The sequence below is a fragment of the Gracilinanus agilis genome, chromosome 1, assembly GCF_016433145.1.
Source record: "Gracilinanus agilis isolate LMUSP501 chromosome 1, AgileGrace, whole genome shotgun sequence".
In the NCBI taxonomy this organism is placed as follows: domain Eukaryota; kingdom Metazoa; phylum Chordata; class Mammalia; order Didelphimorphia; family Didelphidae; genus Gracilinanus; species Gracilinanus agilis.
In genome coordinates this window covers 284,183,277-284,208,365 of record NC_058130.1, presented here as the reverse complement: position 1 = coordinate 284,208,365, position 25,089 = coordinate 284,183,277, and the positions used below count along the sequence as shown (strand labels likewise).

General features: G+C 36.1%; 1 protein-coding gene and 1 pseudogene across 1 annotated transcript in view; one reads left to right on the top strand and one right to left on the bottom strand.

Moving 5' to 3' along the window:
* The window catches only part of APC (APC regulator of WNT signaling pathway), a 236,043-nt gene that overhangs the window by 194,185 nt on the left and 16,769 nt on the right, over positions 1–25,089 (bottom strand). The gene's annotated exons all lie outside the window — the stretch shown is intronic.
* The window catches only part of LOC123250920, a 29,904-nt pseudogene continuing 7,559 nt past the window's right edge, over positions 2,745–25,089 (top strand).

The following is a 25,089-nucleotide window of genomic DNA, read 5'->3' as shown; positions in this document are numbered from 1 at the left end:
ATTGTGTACTCTATGACTCAGTGACAATGGCTCTTTGTTATTTGCCCTAGACACTCTATCTCTCACACTACATCAAGAGATCCAGAGTGAACTTTGGGAATGATGAACTGAACTGATGGGGGTTGAACCTATCATTTATTCTAAATGTAAATTTAGAATATTGTTATGCCAAAGGGGAGTGCCCCCTAGTTGGCTTTTTGTATTTGTCTATCAGTCATCTTTTTCTTTCTTCTTTTCCTCTTATCCCCAAAATTGTTGAAAATCTATCTATGTAAGGTACAATATTTTATACACCTCTAGTAGGAGAATCTTTAGGTGTATAGGCTACATATGTGGAATGATTTCATTGGGGAGACCTGACATGTTAATTGCCCAAAAACCCCAAGTGAGGAGATGTTAACATACTGGTTCCCCAAAGAATCAAAGAGGGGAATTGTGTAAAGAAAATTTTCTCTTCTTCCTTTTCCTGTGGAGCACACTTGAACTCATCTCCTTCTGACCTGGAGACCAGAACTATGTGCCAGGAAATCACTGGGTGAATTGAGTCACAAGGGTAAAACAGCAGCCAGAAAAATGCAGCAACACAGTCAAGAATCACTAGACAGGGGGCAGAACAATTTCCCCTGCACTGCCTTACTGGACTCCCAGGCAAAATAGAATGCAACGGTTGGCTCCTGAGACATAACACGTGAGAGTTTAGGGGTGGAGAAAAGATGAATTTCACTCTCTTTACTTCTGTGTTTTGACCTGGCTGGTCATCTATGAGTGTGGTTAGGGACCCTCATGGCGAATGCAGAATAGCAAGCTAAACAAAGCAGTAAGGAAGGTAAATTTCATATCTTTCCCCTAATTTTCCATCTTCTCCCCCTACTGCTTTTGATTTAATAACATTATTAATTTAAGGTTAGTCTCAAAATTTTCACTCTTACAAGGGGATGTGAGGAAAGTGGCACCCTAATACATTGTTGGTTTAGCTGTTAAATGGTAGAATTGTGAATATTTACCATTTGATCCAGACCTACCCCCAAGAATTAAAAGTAAAAAAGAACCAACATGTTCCAAAATATTTATAACAGCTCTTTGTGAGCTAAGAATTGGAAACTATGGGGATGCCCATCAGTTAGGGAATGGCTGAACAAACCATGGTATATAATTGTGATGGAATACTACTGCACCATAAGAAACAATGACAGACTGATTTTTTAAAAAACTCGGTAAGAACTACATGATACAATGAACAGTGAAATGAGTAGAATCAGAAGAACATTATACACAGTCAGTTTATATGCACATGTTGGCCAACTTGATTATATCTTCTGTGATATGGGGAGGATGAAGAGGGGTTGGGATACTTGTAGAGAGGATTTATTTTGTAGATCTGTGAGTTCATTTGTAAACTACCTTCTTTTTCTTTGTATATGGAAACGCTCATTTCATTTGGTTTTGTAAAATTTGGAATTGAAAAAAAAATTTTAAAGAGAAAGAGAGGGATAAGAGAATATTTAAAAAAAGAGGTTCTGAATTGATACAAAGTAAAGTGAGCAGTATCAGGAGAATAATTTATAAATGTGACAATGAAAAGAAAAACAATTCTAAAAGACTTAAAACTAGTAAATACAATTACTGAATGCAATTTTAGATGCATGTCACTTCCTGGCAGAGGGATAATAATAAATTCAAGGTGAATGATGAAATGTACACTTTTGGAAATGGCAAGTACATAAAATTGTTTTGCTATGTTTGTTTCAAAAATACTGGTGTTTTTTCGTTGTTTTACTTGAAGAGAAGTTTGTGGAGTAAAGGAGGTGGGAGTAGTTATTACCTCTAAAAAAAAAAAAAAAGGAAAGAAAAAAGTTTTTGAAGCATTTTTTTAAAAATTCACAGAAGAGAACAAATGGATTTGTCATTTGATAATTCTTACTGATCACAAGAGAAAAATTCTGGGGCAGGAGATAATGATAGTAAAGCAGAATAAAAAATAAGAGCATTAGTGAAACATTAAAAAAGCACATAAGAGAGAAGAAAGTTGAGAGGAAACCACATGATACAATGGCTTTGGAATTAACATGTTAAAAATATATACTTTTTTAAAGATTGTATGTAATGTGTTTGGAAATGCTCATACCTGTTAGTTTTTTATCTGGTTCAGGATAAGATAAACATGTATTAAAAAAGAAGACAATGGTAAAGCCTATGACCAATTAATTTCATTTTTAAAAAAGCAAATTAGAAAATACCTGGGAAATTGATGAGAAAAATAACAACAAAAAACATGTATTCTGCTCTCGGAAAATTCTGAGATATAGACTATTGCAATAGTATAGGTGTGACTTGACTATATGAGGGCCTAAACAAGGGCAATATCAGAGAAGAAAAAGAGGAATATACAAAAGACATTGCGAAGGTAGAATCATTAGGAACTCATTAGATATGTAGGATGAGCCACAGTGAAGTGTTGAAGATGACAACTAGATTGTATCTGCTTTGGCAGTGAATAGGAGAACAGGAGAAAGTAATGCAGAAGGTAGGAAGAGGAAGGGGTTTGGGAGAAAAAATAATGAATACTGTTTAGGAGAAAGGAGAGGAAGGACATGGAATTCAAGATGCCTATCTAATTCAAGATAATAAACAGCTGGAGATGTGAGATTGGAAGGAAGTCAGAAGTTAGTACTGGACAAATGATCCGAGAATCATCTGTCAGATACAGATAAATATGAATTTAAGTCTGAAATGAAACTGAATCCATGAGGGCTGATGAGATCATGCTGTGTAATAGTGTACAGGACGAAAAGAGGAATGTGGGCAAAACCTTGAAGGTCACTCGTTGTCACTGGACATGGCCTGGGTAGGAGGAAGACAGAAGAAGCAATATTGTGAAAAACCTAAGAGAGAATGTTTACCACAAAGGTCAAGAAGGATGAGAACTGAGAAAAGACAATTAAATTTGATAATGAGCTAGCTGGTCTAATCCAAATTGCCTAGTCTGTACTTTTCTGCCTTGGTCTTGATACTTAGTATCAATTCTAAAACTTCTGGTAAAATATATATCCACCCCAAAAGTCTATTTCTGATTGCCCTTAGACAACTTTACATGATACATGGAAATAGCATAGTATATTGGAAAGAATGCTGCACTTGCAATCAGAAAACTCAGATTAGAATCAAATGACTTAGTACATCTCTAAAATGGCTGTTTAATATTTATACTACCTATCTCATGAAGTTGTTTTGGTGTAATAATTCATGAGCCTCAGAGCACTGAATAAATGAATTTTCACTGTAACATCAGATTTGGAGTCAACAGACTTAGGTTTGAATTCTGGCTCTGACATATATTAATTGTGGATAATTAATTTTACCTTCCTGGACTAATCTCTTCTTTGAGAGAACATAACTCATTCCATTACCTTTCCAAGAAATTCAAAGAAGGTTCACCCTCTATTTTTATGTGTACTCCAAAAATGAAAGCTATACATTTCCTTTTTTTTCTTTTTAATGAAATTAGCTGGTATTTATCACTGTTTTTTGGTATTTTGGGGTTTTTTTTTTTTTTGAAAAAAAATTTTTATCTTTTATTTTTCTGAATCTGATTAAAAACTAGCAAGTATAAGCATTTCCATATACATTATGTATAGTTTTTTTTTAATATGCTATATATTCAATATATTTAATTCCAATGTATCAAATTTAACTTAAAATCAGTTAACTTCTGGACAGCTAAAACATTAGAATATTCTAAACTCCAGGACTCCACAACATTCATTATATTTATCACTGAACTATGATTTGTAATTTAAATGAGTCAGCTATTTTTCTTATAGTATTTCAGTCTCAACTGCAACTCAAATTTGCAGTTCTGCTATTAGATTTTAAAATTAGACTCACAGAAATAGCCTAACAAAAAATGATGGCCCCAATTTATTTTCAACATAATTTCTCAAGTACAAAAATCAAATTTATTCTTACAAATATTCTTTAGTATTTTTAATTTCACCCACAAAAATATTACACATGAAATTCTTGAATCTGCTGCTTATTTCCCTTACATAAAAGTGTTTAAGAGAAAAAGAAAGCAATGGATTAACTGACAATATAGGAGAAGAAAACTTTTTTAAAATTGTAAATCCCTTCTAGCTTAAAAAATGCTACTAGTATTCTAAAGTAAAAAAAAATACATTTTTTTCTTATATCAGATTTTAGAAAAGAAATTATTTCAGAATCTAATGATCTCGGTCTTAAGAATTAGTCCCCCCAAAAATCTAAGGGATTCTCTATCTGAATTTAAGTGATTTTTTTTAAGGAAACAAGCGCCATCTCTCCATGGGGGTGTGGCATGTATCTAGTATAACTATATAAAAAGAATAAGGAACTAAACCACAGTAAATTTAGCTCATATTCAATTCACAGTTCAGTATAGAAAACAAAGTATCCACATTTTAAAACATATCTCTTTTTTAAAGTGTTTCTTAATTACTTTTTTTGACACCTAATTGCACATAAAAGAAAAATCATGAAATGATTTGAGTTATTTCTGGATTTTATGACATATTTCAAAGTAAGAGTAAAACTGTAGAGTCCAAATACACCAAATCTACCAAAACAACATTTAGCAAATTCTATACAAAGCATTTTATAATCTAGAATGATCAATTTTGGGGTGACCTAATTAATAGCATAAAAGCTGCACCTAACAAAGGAAGAGAAAGGGCTCACTGCTTCATACATAATTTATTAAGATTTCCTAAAGGATTTGGGTTAAATCACAGATTTTGAGTATCTCTTTTGTGATGTAAAATTAAAATGTCAAGACATTCCATAAGATTACCATTTTTCCACTATAAAAAACCCAAATTTTTATTTATTATAGTACTTGCATTGCAACTTAATACTAAAGCTTCTTATAAATGGATTTCTGAGGCCAGCAATGTATCATAGGTTCATTCCTCTGGCTTTTTCCCTCAGCACAGATGAAAAATGCTATAGTTAACCACAAAAAGCCACCACATCTAGTCACTAACAAAGACACCAGTATCTTTCTGACACCCTATTCAAAGGGATTTTGCTTAGATGTTTCACAACAGCATGCAGATTACTAGCAACCAGATTTTCACTATTCAAAAGATCACATGTAAACTCTGCAATACCTGCCTCATGCTCTTCCTTCATTCCCCAGAAATGCTTCATATTGGTTCTGCTAGATCCACATCAAGGAATCAGCAGCTGCTTTGTATCCCTATCCCTCCCTTTGGCACAGGCTGCTTGCTGCAGTTACTGTGGTAGAGGAAATAGGAGGACTTCAATGTAGGAAAGCTTTCACTACTCGCCATTAATCTGCTCCATTCTTTGTTGTCCTTTACCCGTTTCCTTAGATACTGTTATTCTGCTTTTTTTATGTCAAAAGGCTTTTTAAAAACAAAACCCAGTTCCTGCAACAAAAGCTACTTTTTCTCCCTACCACCTCTCTGGACATTCCCACCCTCCCCCTTCTTCCTCTCCTGTCAAACACCCTGATCAGAACCACAGAAAAGCCATCATTGGTCACCACTGCAGTAAAAGAGAAAAAAACCTTTCCAGTTTGACATGCAACAGAGGAATGAAATAGGCCAAGCTCATGAAAAGCATCTAAACTTCTTGGGGCTTCTGGGAATGGGTAGGAAATGTAACCTTTACATAGTCATTTCTACTACCCCCTCCCCCTCTGCAGCAAATGTTGCTGCCTGATTCCCGCACCTACCCCATTTCCGAACCTGGCTGCACCTCCATTCCATCTCCAGTGACACCCCCTACTCGGCTGCGCCAATACAACCACATGCCAGTCACGTGTAAGCTCAGCCAGCCAATCCCCCAGTTCCCATCAGAGGATATGATGAGCTCTGATCAGCAATCAGCGATTACACAGCTGCTGCTTATACCCTTTCAAAACCAGTCTAGAGCTAAAAGCAAAGACCCCACCCCAAAGCAAAGGCCTGGCCACAGCTCTAAAAATGATGCTTCACCATTACATCCCCAAGAAAGTTCATGCAAACTGCTATCTATTCATGGCATGGGAGAGGAAAGGCAAAGGACTGGGGTCAAAAGGTGATGGGGGAAGGATATTTTATTCACCAGCCTTCAGTTTAAACATTTACTGCTTACTTCTTAAAGTAAATGCCTACTTAATTTTCATGACAATACACTAATACAAGCACTGATTATTTTTGTTAAAATAATTTGTGGTGGTATTAAGGAGCTATTTAAGATTATTACACGCTGCATAATTTTTCAAATTTGTAGGTTCCTTCCTCCTATTTAATTCTGGGTCCGCTTCATAATATTTAGAGTGTCTATCCCAGTTATATATTGGCCATCCACTTATAGCTTAGCATGGGCAACAAACAATTTCATCCATTTAAATTTTCTTGTATATATGGCTAAGTTGATATTGAATACCCTAGATCTTATTATTGAGGTACTGCAGGTACTTCAAAGTTCTTGCACAATAGCATCTGCAAATGAAAACATCTTGTAACCTCACTATCTAATGGAAACGTTCTTCTTTTATATAGACCTTGAAAAGAACATTCTCCACAACAGTGGTAAAAAATTTTAGTGACCAAGGATCTTCCTATTTATAAAATGTCAGTCGATAAACATTTATTTAGTGCCTATTATGTGCCAGGAGCTATGCTAACTGATGAAGATACAAATAAAGCAAAAGATGGTTCCAGCTTAAGAAGCTCATAGAGGGGAGGCATGAAAAACAACTAAGTATAAATAAGAAATATATATGGAATAAATTGGATATACTCAATAGAAGGAATTATGGGGAATAAGGAAATGTTTATTATAGGAGATGATATTTTAGTTGGAACTTTTAGGAAGCCAGGGTTGAGAAGAGAGACAAAGATGTGGAGGAAGAGCATTACAGGAGGCATGAAGAAAATGATTGGAGTTCAGAAATGGAATGTCTTGTATGACAAACAGCAAGGAGGTCTGTGTTATTAGATGAGAGTACATAGGCGAGGCTAGAAAGGTAGACAGGTTCTTCATTTGAATTCACTGAATAGAATTTTCTGTGTATTAACAAATTCTATATAACCAGATAACTGTACTTCACAGCTATCCATAGGGTGAATTCTTAACCAAATAAGTAATGCTGGCAATTACTAAGTATAAAATAATTTTGATTACGTGAAACTGAAAAAACTTTTGAATGAATAAATTAATGCAACTAGGGTAAGAAGGGAATTAAATGACTCAAAACTTTTTAAACCAAATATCTCTAAGGGTTTGATTAAACCCCTATAACCAATCAAAATGGCCACCGGAAGTTCTTTCTCCCCCCACTCACAACATTCCCAGGCAAAAAGGTCCGTTGGGACTCGGTCCTCCTCATCCTTTCCTCTCATTCTGGAATGTGACACCAAATGGTTCCAGTTGTGTAGTCAACTGCCTTTGCAAACAGTCCACATGCTTTTTGCCAAAGTCTTTTTTGCAAGTTTGCCTTCATTATCTTTATTTTAACAGGAATACAGTATATTCAGTAACAATATCGATCAAAGCAAAACAGTCAAAACTGAATGCTACAAAATAATGATGACCAAGTTGAAACCCTATGAGATATATTACTTCTGCACACTTCTTTTCCTTTCAAAAATGGGGTACTGCAGATAAGAAAAACTTTTTTAGTTGCTTAATTTTGTTTGGCTCTTTTACTTCCCTTTTTAATCTTTGTCATAATAGTTTTCTGGGGATAAAGAAAGAACAGGATATACTGTGAAATGGATGTGAAATAAAACCAAAAGATATCAAAAAGAATTTAAGAAAAATGATGATATAATTTTATTATGTATGGGAACATTAGAACCTTTAAGACTATTATTTTGCTCTACAAAGTTAAATATTTCTTTGTAATTAATAAAAAAACTTTAGAAATTGTATTTGCTCTTCATTATGATAAATTCCGTGACAAGACACTATAGAAAATTCTGTGACTAGACAAATCATTTGCAAAAGCCTGTTGGTTATGTATATACATAAATTTTCCAATTACATGAATTAATTTTCCTCATAAGTTTTCCTCAGTTATATGATCAAACTTCTCTCTCCTTCCCTTCCCCTTCCCAGGGCTGGGAGGCAATTCGATATGGGTTATACATGCATTATTATGCAAAACATATTTCCATATTGATAATTTTTTTGAGTAATCTTATAAAACTAAAACCCCAAAACATAAACCCAAATAAACAACTGAAAAGTTGTATGCTTTCATCTGCATTCTGACTCCAACAGTTCTTTCTCTGGAGGTGGATAGCATTATTGAGTGTTAATTGTCTCAGATCACTGTATTGTCTCTTCCCATTGAAAATTATCCTTGATATATCTCCTACTCCTTAATTCTAGTGCCTTTCCTCTTTTAATTATTTACTATTTATCCTGCATAAAGATTATTTGCACATATGTTTGCTTGTAGTCTCTCCATTCAAATGCAAGCTCCTTAAGGACAGAGAATGTTTTTTGTCTCTTTTTGTATTCCTAGAGCTTAACAAAATGCCTGGGATATAGAAGATGCTTAATAAATGTTTAATGACTATCATACAAATGAATTTGTAAACTTGAAAAAAAAAAGCATGTGGGTTCATAGAATTATAGGTTTAGAAAAGGGACCTTGGAGGTCATGTCATCTCACTGTAGAGAAAAGGGCTTGAGGTCCCACAAGTGACAGAAATAGAATTCAAATCCAGATCCTCTGATTACACTGCCTGGCATGCTGTCTGGGATTTAACAATAAGCATTTGATATATAAATTCTTAATAAATAAAAAGCACTTAACAAATGCTTACTGAAAAAAACCAGCATGTTTCTTAAAAGTAATTTTAAAAAATCAAATATTTGTTGATAGTCTCTGACCCTCACTGGAAAAAAAAAACCCACCACCAAAAAAAACCCTAACTTAGTAACAAATATGATTAGGTAAGCAAAACAAATTCTATCCTGATGATTTCCGATATCAGTTTCATCATAGAGAGTGTGGAAAAAGTCTATATACTGTAAAAAGGAATTCTTTATACCATTTTTAATTTAATGGGGAACCTGGAGGTCTTCTCACCATAGAGATGTGTGTGGATTAACCAGCCCACAGTGACAGGAAGTAGAAATCATAGAGAAAGGAAGTGAGGTAGGAAAGGGAAAAGAAGGGGGGCCAGCTTCAGTTGGTTGGGCTGTCAGTTGCAGGGAAGTTGGTTGCTAAGCATGAGTTGGTTGTTGGGAGTTGGGAGTTGGTTGCTGGTGTTGTGGGTTGGTGATTAGTTGGTATTTGAGAGATATATTGATTCTGCTTGGTGAGCTGAACTGAAGAGTGATCAGTTGAACTTTCTCTAATGGCAGTTATAGATGGATATAAGTTATAGGTGGATATAAGGCAGTTTTAGGCAGTAATTATAGGTCTAGGATAACTATTATAAACATCAAGAAATTTTCTTTCTCTACTTCTTTCCTATATTTCTCTCCTTTACTATATTCATTTTACTATATTCTATTTTAATTAAACTAAACTGCTAATTATTAAAAGTTTCTAGAAGTTTTCTTTGGCTTAAAGGGATAATATTAATTTACAACTCTACTATATTCTCATTAAAACTAAAATTATTGAAAGCTGCTCTCTAATTTTGTCAAAACTCCTAATTTAATCTTTATAATATTCATCAGAGTTAAGTATCAAAACTTCAATTTTATAATGTAGATGTTCACGGCAGTGATTCCCAAACTTTTTTGGCCTACCACCCCCTTTCCAGAAAAAAATATTACTTAGCCCTCTGGAAATAATTTTTTTAAATGTTAATAGCAATTAATAGGAAAGATAAATGCACCTGTGGCCATCACCACCCTCCTGGATCGCTGCAGCACCCACCAGGGAGTGGTAGCACCCATTTTGGGAATCACTGGTTTATGGCATATATTCTTTTTTTCTGGTTTTTGCCACTCTCATTCTGCATCAGTTTGGTCAAATGTAAAGAGAGAAAAGAATTAATTTGTTCTTCTCAGGGTGGGATTCCATTAGAGAAGGAAAATCTGTTTAGGAGTTCAGAATAACATCTCCAAAATATTTTATTATTGTCATAGACCCAGTGGGTTGAGAGATCTCTTATCTCAAAGAAAGCAAACCACTGGGTGGTCCTACCTCCTTATCTTCTCTGACCTTTAGAAGTCAGAAGAGCCACTCTTAAGGACACAGCTACCTCTTCATAATGTCCCCTCCACCTGGTGGAACTTGTGATAGGATTCATGCTGTGGGGGTGGGGGGTTGAAGGGTGCTCATGCTATGTAATTTGTTGCTTTCTAATTCGGTAGTCTTTCACATCTAGATTTTAGGTTCAGTCCCCTGACCATGGGGTTATGGAAGAGAGTGGGTGGGGGTTTGTGTCAGAAATCTATAAAATGCTTGTATCTGCACCCATGTGTTGGGCATTGTCATTAGGGTGTGACCCCTTCTCATGAGAAAGATTAAACCTTTCACTTCAATGGTCTCTATTTCTTTAAGTCATATCAACTCATACACCAAGTTACCTCAGTTATCTTTGAACCCATCTCTGTTTTTATAGGACAAAAGTATTCTATTACATTCATATACTTCGATTTACTTATCAGACTTTGTTCAACTAATGTGAATTTTCTTAGTTTCCAATTCTTTTTGACTACAAAAAAACTGACATTTTTGTGAATATGGTTGGGTTTTCTGGGGTTTTTTAATTGCAAGAAGACCTACGAGGGATAGTACTGAGTCAAAGAGTATATACAGTCAGAATCTGGAGAGCTTCTGAACTGCTTTCCAAAATGGCTAACTCATTTTACAGTTCCACCAACATGTATCAATGAATTCCTGCAGTCCCTTCATTTGTCATTTTCCTTTTACTCTCAGCAATGATGATTGGATGAATATGAGCTGGAACTTGAGAGGTGTTTTAATCTAATTTCTCTAGTTATCAGATTTAAAGCATTTTAACTTATTTTTTTCTGCAATTAATGGGCTTTTATTTCTCCCTTCCTCATCTTCCCCCACTGTGAATTGAAATAAGCAAGTGGGTCAGACTCGTGCCAGACAGGGAATAAACACAAAATGAGAATCAGTACCACAACCCAAAAGGGAAAGGGATGAATGGATACACTAAATAAAACCACACAGTGGATTTGGGGAATGGGTGGTGACAGAGAAATACACTAGGCTGGATAAGTGACAATTAGCAGTTTAACTGCTTCACCAAAACTAGCCAGGGATCACAAATATTCAAAGTGGGTTCTGTGGTCTAGTGGAGGACAAGAAGTGTTACAAAACAGGTTAATGTTGTTTAGGAAAGGGGAAAGAGGTTGAGGGATTTCTAACTCTAAAAATTATTGCCATAGAATGTAAGAAGTTCAGCTGGCTTTCCCATTACACTAACAGACAGCTGTTAGTAACTCTAAAAGTTACTGCCAGAGAATGTAAGTTCAGCTGGCTTTCCCATTACACTAACAAACAGCTCTAGCTGAAGTTGTTGAGGGACTGGGAGATTGGGATTCTCACAACACTGGTCCAAGCTGATCCTTAGATGTAAACAGGAACCAGGAGCCAAATCCTTGATCGAGGTCAATGAGTCCAAAAAGCTCTAGGGAATAAGACTTTTGTCTTGTCATCCACCAACAGCAGAATAGTGACTCTCTCAACCTAGGATTGCTTGCTTGTTGATGTTCACTCCTATCTATCTTCTTAAATTCCAAAATCCCTAGGCTCCAGAGGCTCAGCTGGCTAGATAACAACTCCTCTCTCCACCAGAGTTACTCCTGCCACTCTGCCAACTCCTCTCTCTCCTACTCAAAACTCTCTCTGCATTCTATTTAGAATGTCCATGGTTTCAACCAAGGTTTGCTTTGAGCTGCCTGCTTCCTATCTTAACTTCATTGCTATTGCTATCTTACAAACTACCTATAACAGAATAAAAGCAAAAACAAACAAAAATTCCTTTAATCAATAAGCAAGCAATCAAAACAAATTCTCATGTTGGCCATGCCCAAAAATATGTTTATCTCATTCTACATATCTCAGTTAGGAGACGGGTAAAATTCTCTATCAGCCTTCTGAAATCATGACCACATCACTGCAATGATCAAAGTTCTTAAATATTTCAAAATTTTACAATGTTGTTGTTGCAGTAAAATGTTCTCCTGGTTCTACTTACTTCACTCTGCACTAATTTATACAGGTTGCCTAGATTTCTCTATAAGTCTCTTTTATCATTTCTTACAGCATAATAGTAATACATTATATTCACAGGGTATGTTCAGACATTGCTCAACTGATTGACATAGGCTTAGTTTCAAATTATTAGCCACTAAAAAGGCATTCCTATGAATATTTTTGAACTTAAAGGACCTTTTCTTTGTTCTCTTAAGGTACAGGCCAACTAGTGGTATCTTGTCAAAGGGTATAATTCAGTGACTTTTGGGACATTCAATCTGGTTTCCTGAAAGCCTGGACCAAATAAAAGTTCCAACAGTACCTTAATATGGCTGTTTTCCTGCGGCCCCTCCAACATTTGTCATTTAACTCTTTTGAATTTTGCCACTCTGATGGGTATGAGATAAAAGCTCAGGCTTGTTTTAATAATTCATCTCACTAATTATTAGTGATATGGAATATTTTTAATGTGGCTAATAATTTCTATTTCTTCTCTTGAAAACTGCTTATTCAAAACCTTTGACAATTTATCAACTCAGTAATGACTCCATGTTGGGGAAATTTGCAGCAAAGATTTCTTCCCCGTTAATTGTTTCTTTCCTAATCACAAATGCATTGGATTTGTTTGTGTAAAAACTTAAAATGTCATATAACTGCAACTCTTTTTGTGGGGGCAAAGGATTGGAAAGTGAGAGGATAATCTTCAATGGAGGAATGCCTGAGTATATGATTGTAGTGGAATACTATTGTGCTCTAAGAAATGACAAGCGGGAGGAGTTTAGAAGAAATCTGCAAAGATTTATACCAACTGAAGTAAAATAAAGTAAACAGAGCCAGGAGAACATTGTATACAATATCAGGAATACTCTACAATGACCAACTGGGAATAATTTAGTTATTCCTAGCAATACAATGATCTAAAACAATCCAGAAGGGCTGATAGAATCTGAATCCAGACCAAGCAAAAGTTTTCCACTTTCTTTCTTTAAAAAAGTTTTTTAAAATATAATCAAAATCATCCATTTTAATCTTCTTTCATCTTCTCTATCCCTTATTTGGTCATGAATAGGTCTCCTATTCAAAGATCTGCAAGGTAATTTCTTTCTTACTCATCTAATTTGTTGAATGATGATATTCTAGTTAGGTTACATATACATTTGGTGCTTATCTAGGATCCAAAGGCACATGAAGCATGAAGCACATAATTTCTGCCAGATTGCTATTCAGTTTTCACAGTAAATGTCAAATATTGAGTCCTTCCTTATGCCACTAGCTGGGGGTCTTTTGGATTTACAGTAGGTTCCTAGGTTCTTTTTCCTTGGTATGCATATATTCTATTCCAATGATACAATTCTCCATTTTAAAACCAACACCAAATTATTTTCATTTACTGCTTTGTAGAACAGTTTAAGATGTAGCATGGCTAGAGTTCCTTTCTCCTCCAATCCCACCTTTTAATCATTTTCCTTGGGATTCCTGATCTTTTGTTTCTCCAGATGAATTTTATTCTAATTCTATAGTCATTTGATAGTATGATTGGCATGATATATAATAAGTAAATTAATTTAGGTAGTACAGTTATTTTTCATTATACTGGTTTGCCCTACTCATATGCAATATCCTTAAACGGTGTTTTGTAATCATCATTTGCAGATTTATTTTGTGTATCTTGAGAGATAGAATACTGCGAACTTTATGTATTCTATAATTATTTTAAACAGATTTCTTTTTCTAGTTCTTATTGGGTTTTATTCAGAATAGAGAGATACTGATGAGTTATATGGATTTCTTTTATATCCTACAATGCAAGTGCTGCTAAACAAAGCTAGAAAAAATCTTGAAACCATGTTAACTGAGTATACTAAAAATTTATGTTATATAATCTTAACTGGGTTCTCATTCCAGCAAGGCAATATTCTTACATCTCTAATTGATTCACTGCCCTACTCCTCACAGTGATTTCCCATGGCATCCCTATCCCACCCTCTCAGCTGAGAACTTGCCTCATATTTCACTGAAAGAACTAAGGATATTTGTCAACAATTCCCTCTTCTCCCCCTCTTCCACACCTAATATCATACAGATGTTTTCTATTTCCTGCTTTACCAATGTTTCACAAGAAGAGGTGACCCTTGTCCTTACAAGGCCAAGTCCTCTACATGTACAAGTAATTCCACTTTATCCTTCAGCATTACCCACTCTTATCATCCCTATGTGCTCATTTATCATCACTTCCTCTGACTGTTTCCCTGTTGACAATATAAACACTCCCATGTCTCCTCTATCCTAAAAAAGAATTAATCAATCCAAGACTGCTAGCTGTGACACTATTTCTATTCTCTCCTTTTGTGGCTAAATTACTTCTATTTGCAATTAATGCTTCCACTTCCTTTTCTCTTACTCTCTTAGCTGCAATTTGGCTTCTGATTGGCAAAGGGCTCCCTCTAAAATTACCACTGTGCTTTTAAATTGCAAACCTACTATCAAAAACAACTGACAAGGAAACCTGATCGAGTAGACATAATTCAAGAATTATCAGTCTCCCTGAAAACTATGACCAAAAAAATAGATAGGGTACAGTATTTTAAGAAGTAAAGTAAAACTGTCAGATCCATTAGAATAAGAAGACAAATTGAAAATAGTAACCTACAGAATCTACAGAAAGATGGCAGCAGAGTAAGGAGCAGCACTACTTGATCTCTCCTAACCAAAGCATACAGGACTCCTCAAGGGGACATAAAAAACAAATCCAGACGAACGAAGGGACCCCACAACAGCTCTCACTAAAACATGAGAAGAAGCCCCTCCCCCACCCCCCACACCATGTACAGCTCAGAGGCCAGCCCACGAGAGTTAAAGCAGATTTGGGGCACCCATTAAGTCACTGGCAGCTCCAGGGCTTGTTCCTGAGAGCAGCAAGACTTAGGACCCCAAGAGGCTAAAGAACGCGCACGGACCTTCCTGAGCATCTGCGCGGGTAAAGGCAGTGCCCTAAGCACGGACAAGGATCTCGAGCGCAGGCTTGGACCATGAGTGGGGACCCTGTGCAGATGGGAGCACACAGTGGGAGTACGGCAGTGGAAGCAGAGCCCTGAGACTGTTGAAGGAGCCTCGGGCAGAGGGGCAGACCAGGGACAAGCAGGAGGCTCGACCCCCCCCAGAACAACGGAACCTGAGACCTCGGGAGCTTAGACAGACCCTGAGTGTGAGGATGAAGCACAGAAGGCGCTGGGCTAAAAACAATGGCAAGCCAAAATCCGGAAAGCCAGAAGAGAATGATTATCAAGAAGAACTCTGGAACACTCGACAACTTTTACACAGAGAAAATCCAGACAACAGAGGGGAACAAACAAGAAATCATATCCAAACCTTCCCAAAATAATGAAAACTGGTCACAAGCTATTGAAGAGTTCAAATCTGAAATGATGAAAAAGATGGAAGAGATCTGGCAAGAAAATAACAGTTTAAAAGGCAGAATTTCGCAATTGGAAAGTGAGGCACATCAACTGGAGACCAGAAATGACCAGATTGAAAAGGAAAACCAAAAGATTATAACTGAAAACCAGTCCCTAAAGGCTAGAATTGAGCAATTAGAAGCTAATGATCTCTCAAGACAGCAAGAACAAATAAAACAAAGTCAAAAGACTGATAAAATAGAAGGAAACATGAACTATCTCAATGAGAAAGTGACAGACCAAGAAAACCGGTCTAGAAGAGACAATTTGAGAATCATTGGTCTTCCAGACAAAGTAAAAATTAATAGAAACTTGGACTCCATACTAAAAGAAATTATTCAGCAAAATTGCCCTGAAGTTCTACAACAAGAGGGCAATATAGACATTGAAAAGATCCATAGATCACCCTTTACACTAGACCCAGAAAAGACAACACGCAGGAATATAATAGCCAAATTCAAGAGCTTCCAAGTAAAAAGAAAAAAAATCTTACAAGTGTTATGAGTAAGATGAGATTAGCTAGTTATTAGGAATTAAGATGTACCTAGCAGGAAGAAGCTGGAGCTGGGAATTCCAGGTTGGAATGAAGGAGGAGGAAGTCTGCCTGTGCTCTGAGTGTGGACTCCATTAGTAGTGGGCAAAACTGTTGCCAGCCTGGGAGACCTCAGAGCAAAGGACACCCTGCTTCCTGTTTTCCCCTGGGATGCTGTGTAGTGTGGCATTTAAGGAAAGGACAAGATCTACAGAGCCAAGAGAAGAGGACAGTGCTTCAAGCAAACCCCTTACTACTTGGTTCCTGAGACAACTTTAGCTCCTGGCATCCAGAGATCATCAGTGGATTGCAGTGAGAATCCCAAAGCCACAAAGCCCTAATTGCACTCAAGCCTGGCAGGTTCCAGGTTTGAGACAGAAACCCAGAGACTCCATTTATAGCTCCTTGGACCCTGTTAGTTTAGATCACTTAGATAAGAGTAGAATAAGTCCTCCCATTGCCCTGTGGTTTTATCCCTTAGATTTCAGTATAGAAATCCTTTCCCACCTTTTTAGTATAACATAATTAAAGCTGCTAAGTCCCTTTTACCTTGTTAGTCTGTTTCTACACTCTGGTCTAGTGGAAGCTGGGTGACAGTTAAGATCAACTGCCATTCCTGTGGAGATCCAGAAAATCTCTGGTCTCTTCACCCTGGTTCAATCTCTCATAAATCCTAAAGTGTGTTCCCACAAACCCCTTAGTTTATTGTAATATCCCACACAGGATCTGGTAGCCTCCACGCTAGAAGACCGCAAGGCTTGGAATATGATTTTCAGAAAGGCAAGAGAGCTAGGCCTTCAACTACGGATCAACTACCCATCAAAACTGACTATATACTTCCAGGGGAAAGTATGGGCATTCAACAAAATTGAAGATTTCCAAGTATTTGCACAGAAAAGATCGGGAATAAATGAAAAGTTTGATATCCAACCACAAAAATCAAGAGAAACATGAAAAGGTAAATAAACAGAGGGGAAAGGAAGAAAACTCATAATTTTTTAAATTTGACTCTTTAAGGGCTTCAATAAGATCTAATTAGCTGTATTCCTACGTGGAGAAATGCTATGTATAATTCTCTGTAGTGAACTCTATTCATTATTATAGTATTCACTATTATAGCAATCAGAAGAATAATTCATAGGGAGAGGACAGAATACTAAATAGTCTAAGATGACATGGGGGGGGGTGGGAAAGAGGGGGATGAATAGTAGGGGAAACCAAGAGAAACTTGAGTGCATAAGAAAAATAGGATATTCTATTGCACACAAAGAGGGCATGGGAAGGGGATGGGACAAATACTATTATAAGAAGGAGAGGAAGAGAACATTAAGAGGTAATATTTTCTTTTTAACCCTTGTACTTCAGTGTATTGTCTCATAGGTGGAAGATTGGTAAGGGTGGGCAATGGGGGTCAAGTGACTTGCCCAGGGTCACACAGCTGGGAAGTGGCTGAGGCCGTGTTTGAACCTAGGACCTCCTGTCTCTAGGCCTGACTCTCACTCCACTGAGCTACCCAGCTGCCCCCAAGAGGTAATATTTAAACCTTACTCTCAGTGTAATCAACCCGGAGAGGGAAGAGTAGCTATATTATCCATTGGGATATAAAACTATCTAACCCTACTGAGAAAGTCAGAAAAGATAAATCTAAGGTAGCGGGGAGTGGGGAAGTCAAAAAAGGGAGGGGAGAAGAAGGGGTAGGGAATTCATTAGACCTTTAAAAATAAAAAGAGGGGAATAATAAGGGAGGGGGTAGAAAGGGAAGTTAATCAAGGGAGGGGATAAGGGATACTGGCTCAAAGCAAAACACTGGTTTAAAAGGAAATAGTGTAAGAAGAAGAGGTAGGACTAGGGGAGTATACAAAAATGTCAGTGAATGCACAACTGATAATTATAACTCTGAATGTGAATGGGATGAACTCGCTCATAAAACAGAAGCAAATAGCAGAGTGGATTAGAAACCAAAATCCTACCATATGTTGTCCACAAGAAACACATATGAGGCAGGTAGACAAACACAAGTTTAAGGTTAAGGGCTTGAACAAAATCTTTTGGGCTTCAAATGAGAAAACGAAGGCAGGAGTGGCTATTATGATTTCTGACAAAGCCAAAGTAAAAATAGATATGATTAAAAAAGACAGGGAAGGTCATTAGATCCTGATTAAAAGGCAGTATAAACAATGAGGAAATAACACTGCTCAATATGTACCCACCAAGTGGCATAGCATCCAAATTCATAAAGGAGAAACTGGCAGAGCTCAAGAAGGAAATAGATAGGAAAACCATAATAGTGGGAGATCTAAATATTCCTCTTTCAGATCTAGATAAATCAAACCAAAACATAAATAAGAAAGAGGTAAGAGAAGTGAATGAAGTCCTAGAAAAATTAGATTAAATTGATATGTAGAGAAAAATAAATAGGGACAAAAAGGAATACACCTTCTTTTCAGCTGCACATGGTACATTCACAAAGATTGACCATGTAATAGGGCACAGAAACATTGCAAACAAATGCAAAAGAGCAGAAATAATAAATGTAACCTTCTCAGATCATAATGCAATAAAAATAATAATTAGTAAGGGCATCTGGACAGGCAAATCAAAAACCAATTGGAAATTAAACAATATGATTCTCCAAAAACAGTTAGTCAAAGAAGAAATCATAGAAACAATCAACAATTTCATTTAAGAGAGAAGAGAATGACAATGATGAGACATCCTACCAAACTCTGTGGGATGCGGCCAAGGCAGTACTCAGGGGGAAATTTATATTCTTGAGAGCATATATTAACGAATTAAGGAGGGCAGAGATTAATGAATTGGGCATGCAACTCAAAAACCTAGAAATCGAGCAAATTAAAAATCCCCAGATGAAAACTAAATTAGAAATACTAAAAATTAAGGGAGAAATTAATAAAATCAAAAGTAAAAGAACTAATGAATTAATAAACAAGACTAGAAGCTAGTATTTTGAAAAAACAGATAACATAGACAAAGTAGTGGTCAATCTAATACGAAAAAGGAAAGAAGAAAACCAAATTGACAGTACCAAAGATGAAAAGGGAGACCTCACCTCTAATAAAGGGGAAATTAAGGCAATCATTAAAAACTATTTTGCCCAATTATATGGCAACAAATATAACAATTTAGGAGATATGGATGAATATTTACAAAAATATAAATTGCCTAGATTAACAGCACAAGAAATAGAATACCTAAATAATCCCATATCAGAAATAGAAATTGAACAAGCCATCAAAGAACTCCCTAAGAAAAAATCACCAGGACCTGATGGATTCACAAGTGAATTCTATCAGACATTCAAAGAGCAACTAATCCCAATACTATACAAATTATTTGATATGATAAGCAAAGAAGGAGTCCTACCAAATTCCTTTTATGACACAAATATGGTACTGATCCCAAACCCAGGTAGACCAAAAACAGAGAAAGAAAACTATAGACCAATCTCCCTAATGAACATAGATGTAAAAATCTTAAATAGAACACTAGGAAAGAGACTCCAGCAAGTAATTAAGAAGATCATCCACCATGATCAGGTAGGATTTATACCAGGAATGCAATGATGGTTCAACATTAGAAAAACCATCCACATAATTGACCATATCAACAGTCTAACATACAAAAATCACATGATTATCTCAATAGATGCTGAAAAAGCCTTTGGCAAAATACAGCATCCATTCCTATTGAAAACACTGAAAAGTATAGGAATAGAAGGACCTTTCCTAAAAATAATAAACAGTATATACCTAAGACCATCAACAAGCATTATATGCAATGAGGATAAATTAGAAGCCTTCCCAATAAGATCAGGAGTGAAACAAGGATGCCCATTATCACCTCTATTACTCAACAAAGTACTAGAAACACTAGCAGTAGCAATTAGAGAAGAAAAAGAAATTGAAGGTATCAAAATAGGCAACGAGGAGACTAAGCTATCACTCTTTGCAGATGATATGATGGTCTACTTAAAAAATCCTAGAAAATCAACTAAGAAGCTTGTAGAAATAATCAACAACTTTAGCAGAGTTGCAGGATACAAAATAAATGCACATAAATCATCAGCATTTCTATACATTTCCAACACATTAGAGCAGCAAGAGGTAGAAAGAGAAACACCATTTAAAATCACCCAAGACAATATAAAATACTTGGGAATCTATCTACCAAAACAAACACAGCAATTATATGAAAATAACTGCAAAACACTTTCCAAACAAATAAAACTGGATCTCAACAATTGGAAAGCCATTAATTGCTCATGGGTAGAACGAGTTAACATAATAAAAATGACCATTCTACCAAAATTAATTTACCTATTTAACGCCATACCTATGAAATTACCAAAAAACTTCTTTACTAAATTAGGAAAAACTATAACAAATTTCATTTGTAATAACAAAAGATCAAGAATATCAAGGGAAATAATGAAAAAAAATGTGAAGAAGGGGGCCTAGCAGTATCAGATATTAAACTATACAATAAAGCAGCAGTCATCAAAACAATATGGTACTGGCTAAGAGATAGAAGGGAGGATCAGTGGAATAGACTTGGCGTAAATGACATCAGCAAGACAGTGTATGATAAACCCAAAGAGCCCAACTTTTGGGACATGAATCCACTATTTGACAAAAACTGCTGGGAAATTTGGAAAACAATATGGGAGAAATTAGATCAACATCTTACACCCTACACCAAGATAAATTCAGAATGGGTGAATGACTTGAATATAAAGAGGGAAACTATAAATAAGTTAAGTGAACACAGAATAGTATACTTGTCAGATCTCTGGGAAAGGAAAGATTTTAAAACCAAGCAAGAGTTAGAGAAAATTACAAAATGTAAATTTAATGGTTTTGATTATATCAAACGAAAAAGCTTTTGTACAAACAAAAACAATGCAGCCAAAATCAGAAGGGAAACAACAAATTGGGAAAAAATCTTTATAACAAAATACTCTAGGGGTCTAATTACTAAAATATTCAAGGAGTTAAATCAATTGTATAAAAAATCAAGCCATTCCCCAATTGATAAATGAGCAAGAGACATGAATAGGCTATTTTCAGGCAAAGAAACCAAAAGTATCAACAAGCACATGAGAAAGTGTTCTAAATCTCTAATAATTAGAGAAATGCAAATCAAAACAACTCTGAGGTATCACCTCACACCTAGCAGATTGGCTAAAATTAAAGAAGGGAAGAGTAATTAATGTTGCAGGGGATATGGCAAAATTGGGACATTGATGCATTGCTGGTGGAGTTGTGAACTGATCCAACCATTCTGGCTGGCAATTTGGAACTATGCTCAAAGGGCTATAAAAGAATGCCTGCCCTTTGATCCAGCCATACCATTGTTGGGTATGTACCCCAAAGAGATCATAGATAAACAGATTTGTATGAAAATATTTATAGCTGCGCCTTTTGTGGTGGCAAAGAACTGGAAAAGGAGGGTATGCCCTTCAATTGGGGAATGGCTGAACAAACTGTGGTATATGCTGGTGATGGAATACTATTGTGCTAAAAGGAATAATAAACTAGAGGAGTTCCAGGTGAACTGGAAAGACTTCCAGGAACAGATGCAGAGCGAAAGAAGCAGAGCCAAAAGAACATTGTACGCAGAGACTGATAAACTATGGTAAAATCGAATGTAATGGACTTCTGTACCAGCAGCAATGCAATGACACAGGACAGTTCTGAGGGATTTATGGTAAAGAACGCTACCCACATTCAGAGGAAGAACTACAGGAGAAGAAATACATAAGAAAAACAACTGCTTGAACACATGGGTTGAGGTGAACATGATTGGGGATGTAGACTCAAAACTACCACACCAATCCAACTATCAACAATTTGGAAATAGGTCTTGATCAATGACACATGTTAAAACCAGTGGAAATGTGCGTCGGCCATGGGTGGGGGGAGAGCGGGTGGGTGAAGGGGAAAGTAGGAGCATGAATCATGTAACCATATTAAAAATGAATATTAATAAATGTTTAAAAATTTAAAAATAAATAGTAACCTAGAAACATCTACCAAAATAAACCGCTAAATGAAAATTCCTAGGAATGTCACAGCTGAAATTCAGCACTTCTAGGCCAGATTTTTACAAAATAATGTAATCAGTCAGGAAAAGGAAAAAAAAAAAAGTTCATGTGCCAAGGACCTACATTCAGAATCACACAAGATTGGTAGCCATCATAATAAAGAAAAGGACACCTTAGAATACAGTATTTTAAAAGATTTATAAACAAGAAAAAATTACTCTTCAAAATGAAATCTAATTCTATGGGGTAATAAAGGACTTTCAAGTATTCCTGAAGAAAAGGAGTTAAGGAAAAACTAAATTTCAAATATTTGTTCTTTTTACCAAGAGAAATTGTAAACTATGATGAAATACTTAATTCTAATAAGGGGAGAAGAAACAAGTGTTCTATCAGAATAGTAAAGTAGAGAATAACTTAAATAAGAAAAATAGGGGACCAGGGATAGATAATACTCCACTTTCTTTGGGGAAAAAGGGGGAAAAAAGAAAAAGAGGGAGAAAGAAAGGAGGAAGGACAGAAGAAAGTTGTAGAAAAAGAAGATAAATGAATTACAACTTTTATTTCTCATAATAAGGGTCAAAAGAGGTACCTACAAACATAGAAGTGGGAGGAACAGGTATTATATGAATTTCACCCTGATCTCAGCCAGACACATACAAATATAGAGAGGTATCCAACACAAAGATGTTTGTGTATTAACACATTAAGGTCAAATATGGAAATAGATGGGAAAAGAGAGAGGGCAAAGAGGGGAGTTTAACTGAATGGGGAGCATCAGAGAGGGACTGGTACCAAGTAAAATGAACATGGACTGAAGAGATGTTTCCATTCTAGATCATTATTTGGAATATATTCCTCTTTCACTCCCATCTTCTTAATTTTAAACAGGGGACAACAAGAGCAAAAAGTATAAGAAGCTGCCATGAAGATAAATCCACAATTAACAATCAAAACCACAGTTTTCACAGGGAATAGCAAAAATTGTTGACCAACTCATCATCTCAGATTGGTTGGTCTGCTTGAGCTTCCAACTCCTGAATGGGCTGTATATTGTCTCCTTGGACAATATACACACACATACATGCATGGACAACATACAAGGTATCTTTAAAATCTAAAAGCAAAGGGGCAACTGGGTAGTTCAGTGGATTGAGAGCCAGGCCCAGACACATGAGGTCCTGGGTTCAAACCTGATCTAGGACACTCTAGCTGTGTGATCCTGGGCAAGGCACATGACCTCAATTCCCTAGTTCTTACCACTCTTCTGCCTATGTATTGGTTCCAAGACGGAAGGTAAGGGTTTAAAAAAAAAATCTAAAAGCAAATCTGTTGCAAAAAATTTGCCTAAAATAAGGACGCATCTGGAAGCAAGTCTCCATCAGAAGACACATTGAGTAAATATAAGTTACACAAATATAAGTTTAAAACAAGAATGATTTTCAAACAGAAGTACAGTACAGAGGGGGGATGAAGAATTTGAAACCCAAAGGAAATGATAAGTTTTAAGAGAATATTTACCTGCCCTCAATGAATTCAAATACCAGGGCTTGACAAATGACATCCTTGGGTGTGGTAATAATTTGCAAATGACTGCATTCATCTACAAAAGATCATCCTGGATGAACTGCATTTTGTTTTTTAAAACCAGTCTTTAAAAGAGGCTTGTCGATCAGAAGAGGACAATATAGATATTTGTTCTAGAGCTATGATTTCAGTGGTATGAGGAACTCATAGTATGGAGATTCCCTCGACCTATAATTAAAAGTCAGTATTTGACAAAAGCATGGTAAACTTTTGGACAAGATGGAGGGTCATTAGCTGTGTGAAGATGGAATTAGCTGATTTGGAATTCAATGAATGAAAATAATCAAAGAATTTCAATAAACAGATTAATATTATAGATGCAGGTAGGTCTCTCCAAGAGTGCCAAAGAAACATGCCTTTAAACTTATTCTTCTATTTTATCAGTGACATGGTTGAACAGTTGGCAAAAAAAAAAAATAGATGAGTCACCAAGCCAAGGAAAAAATACTTCAAACAGCCAGAAAGAAACCATTCAAAAACCATGAAGGATCATGGGTCAGGATCACGCAGGACCTAGTGGCTTCTACATTAAAGGATCGAAAGGGATGGAATATGATATTCAAAAGAAGGCAAAAGATTTGGATTTACAACTGTAATAGTAAGCTGTCCTAGAGGGATGTGAGATGATACAACCCATCTAGGAATTCCCCAGGGCCAATAAAGCACAAAAACCTTGGCTTGTAAAAAATACAATTTATTTTATAAAGGGAGTAAGGAAAACTTATAGGTAAGACCCTCACACTCTTAAAACTAAGCTACACCCAAACTTCTACAGCTCCCTCCCTGATCTATCTAAAAAAAACCCAAACACTATCTTACTCTAACCTGTTCTGCCCAAAAGTGATTAACAAAAAAGGAAAGAGAAAAGCCTGGGTTTGGTTGCCCCAAGTAATCCAAAGTCCCAGATGAAAATTTCTGGATTATCTTAGTCAAAGAGGATTTCTAGAGATGGTCTGTGACAGATGATCTCTATACTCAGAATAACAGTTTTCTCCAAAGCAGATCCTCAAACTAGGAGTCAAATAACCTCTCCATGAAATTATGACTATCTAGGGAGAATCTCTCAGAGCAAAACCTCCTTTCAGCTTGATGAAAAAGCAAGGCAGAGAGTAAAACCTCCTTCCAGGTCAGTTGAAATCCAAGAAGGAAGTAGTAGCAGTTCAAACAGTCACTCTCTCACAATTCCTTTCCTCCTTCCCAGAATCCCCTCCCAGGGCTTGTATCAAAATTCCCTTCTCTTAGCTACTCCCTGAAATCACTCTAT